Genomic DNA, 3,253 nt, shown 5'->3' with positions numbered 1-3,253 from the left:
AGTAGAAAGCAGTCATAGAGAAAAAGAATGTTTGCTATCATCAAAATCATAAGCCATAGATCCGCAACACCTAGGCCACTTCCAGTTCCTCCTACCTGTCCAGTGGTTAGGAGACATATACCTATTGCACCTGTTATGTGAGCTGCTCCGGCCCCTCATCACCGACATCTAGTTGTTGCTCCCCCTATTATTCTTCTTATTCCAGCGGAGTTAGCTCAACTTCGGGTTCCCCCTCCTTCTTACTCTAGGAAGAGGAGTGCCTAGACCAAGGCTACTTCACCTTCTGCCCGTCGGGCTTATGTGTTCGCTCGGCTCTCTTACCTTGATACTATCGGGTAGACCCCGACCCTTCCTGTAGTTACAGTTCACTCAGTCACTTAGGTAGTATGTTCTGATGTTCCCTCCTCCTCCACCTCTGGCTTTGGGAAAAGGGCCGAGAGGAATAAAAATAAGAGACTAAGATTGGTTGTGTCTGAGGTAAATAAGCTGAGGATAGCAGAGGCAGTGGCTCACCAAGAGCCTGTTCAGAGGAGAGTGGTCATCATGCACCAGGCGCCACAACCAGTATCATTACCGCCTACCCCAGCAGTTATAGTGGCATATGAGATAGGGGTAGTCCAGGGAAGATGCTTCTCTCCATTATTATATAGTGGTGATGAGGAAGATGTTGCTCGCATTGCGAAAAACCCTCCTGTTGCTACTACTTTGCCTAAAGCTAGTTTCCCAGGGACGATGCTGCTCGAACCCTCTCTTAGAGGATTCAGAGTATCGTCCGTCTAGCGTGATATCGAGGGCCTATTAATAGAGAGAGGGTACTTTACCATATCTCTCAGGCATCCTTCTAGTTATAGAGATAGACTTTGAGATAGAGGTATAGGTGTCAGAGAGGATAGCTATCTAGGCAGCCATTTACTTCAAGTCTGACAGTCCGACCACAGTCAGTTTCCCCTAGATTTAGACAACCCCCATGTCGTCAGAGATTGGGATAGAGGTTAGAGTCTACTAGAGCTTAGGTCTGTTCGGTTGTTGTATCCCTAGAGCGAGCAGTTTCTCCTACAGAGTCCCACCGTAATAGGTGGGTTTGGAGATGATGACAGGCGAATAACCCGATCGAGACAATGCAGCAGATAGAGGCAGTTGAGCAGTTAGAGGCAGTTGAGCAGTTAGAGTCAGTTGTTTCTTTCAGGTTCGAGGTGGCTCTTATGGTCTATGATGCAGAAGTTGTAGCTTTCCCTGAGGGTTCATTGGGTCCACACATAGAGGCACTTCATCAGACTTTCACCGAGGAGGATTTACTTGAGGATGAGTCAGACGAGGACTTATAAATACACAGAGTTTGTATGGTTACCCGTAGAGGTCACTCAAACGAGCAGAGATAGCCCGAGAATGAGGATGAGCAGGGAGACCCCGAGATGGGAGGATCTCCAAGATCAGTAGATAAGGATTCCATAGTCTTGCACTTACACGCTCAGATGGCCGAGATGTCTAAGGTTTGTTGCGGAATAATGGTTTATAATTTTGATGATAACAAACATTTTTATTTCTCTACAACTGCCTTATGTACTGACATTTCAGGTTCACACGATCGGACTGCAATTTGGAACCAGTTCAAGATTGGGTAGACTAGATCTGAGTCAGTTTGTACCCATTTTCCTTTCTTGAGTCTATTGTATTTATTGTGGCTCCTGATGCTTCGTAACGTATAAGAGTTTTTGACTATTTTCTAGAGTTTACTATTTTTGGTAACATCGTCCTGGACAATATTTATATCGGCCGGGACGATCTGTTCAAAAGTAGAAACCCTAATTAGGGCATTCTCATTAAAGCAGTCGTCATTATGCAAAACACATCATCCTGGATGATTTTGTATCGACCAGGATGATAGGCTCAATTCAGAAAGAATCTTTCGCCATATCTACTTAGGACATTCTTATTTTTGGATATCGGCCTGGTGGATCGGCCTGGACTATAAAATATCGGCTAGGACGATCCAGGACAATTTTTCCAAAATTTCTCTAGCAATTTTGGAAAGCAATTAATGGTGATTTCATCAGGGCCGATTAGACATCGACCAGCTTCATTTCAAGGCGATATTCAGGACAATTTTTCTCATATTTGAACTAATCGGCCAGGACGATATGTCTATCATCCTGGACGATAAAGTCGGCAACTTGCATTAATGAGCTCATTTTTAGCTCTTCTTTTTAAGCTATGACATGACACTTTGTAAGTGTCTTTGGCAGCCATTGTAGCTTCATTCTTGTGGGGGAAACTTGAAGATAAAGCTTGAAAGTGAGTGAGGAATGGGTGAAGTATGAGAGAGGGAGAAGATCCTGTGAGGGGGAACTCAAGGGAGTGTGGAGGGGGATTCCACACGGTTGCTCCGGCAGGCTTGCACCTTAATACCGTCAGATTCAAGGCTTGTCTCGAGGGAAGTTCAGCAAAGAAGAAGATCTCTTTGGTGTCAAAGGACACGGCGACTTCGTCGCACCAGGGAAGGTGAAAGTGATTTTGTAAGGGCTTCTCTGCCTACTTGTGGGGGCTAAAGGAGAGACAGTTGTTTTAGTGAAATACTTGGAGGGTGCCTCCAAGGAGTGGACGTAGGTCAAGGTTTGACCGAACCACTATAAATCTGGTGTGTTCTTTCTTTATACTTCTGCATTTAATTTTAGCATTTAGTTTTTATTTATGGTGATATAGGTTTTGGTTTATGTTTTGATTTAAAGTTTCTTCTTTACCAATTCACCACTCTCTTTATTTAGCCTTGGGCAAATTCTATAGGGCTTAACATCCCTAACAAACTTTCAAGTGGTATCAAAGCACTTTCTAGTGTCATCTGAGCACTCTCAAGGACATGGCAGTGAAGACTGCCCAGATGATGGGTGTAGGTACCCCTACTATAACCATAGATGAGCAAGTAGTACCGCCACTAGCACCAAGCCCACCTACAGTAGCTACCACTCCAGTTTAGAGTTAGTCAGCACAGTTGTCTGCAGTATAGATTCAAGATTTGATAGCCCAGAAGGTTGAGTAGGCGATTTCCTCCAAGAAGATTGGAGAGGTTATTAGTAGAGGGAGACCCTACTCGGTGGAGTACGAGACGGAGCCCTACCCTCCTGATTTTGTTCCCCCCATATTTTAGAGTTTTCGACAGGTTTGGGAATCCGAGGCAGCATGTAGCTCTGTATCGGGCTGTGTGTTGTAATATAGGGGGGAACAATACACTGATGTTATGACTCTTTGCTAGCATCTT

The sequence above is a fragment of the Dendrobium catenatum genome, unplaced genomic scaffold (assembly GCF_001605985.2).
Source record: "Dendrobium catenatum unplaced genomic scaffold, ASM160598v2 fragScaff_scaffold_1468, whole genome shotgun sequence".
NCBI classification, from domain to species: domain Eukaryota; kingdom Viridiplantae; phylum Streptophyta; class Magnoliopsida; order Asparagales; family Orchidaceae; genus Dendrobium; species Dendrobium catenatum.
Note: the sequence above shows the minus strand (reverse complement) of the source record.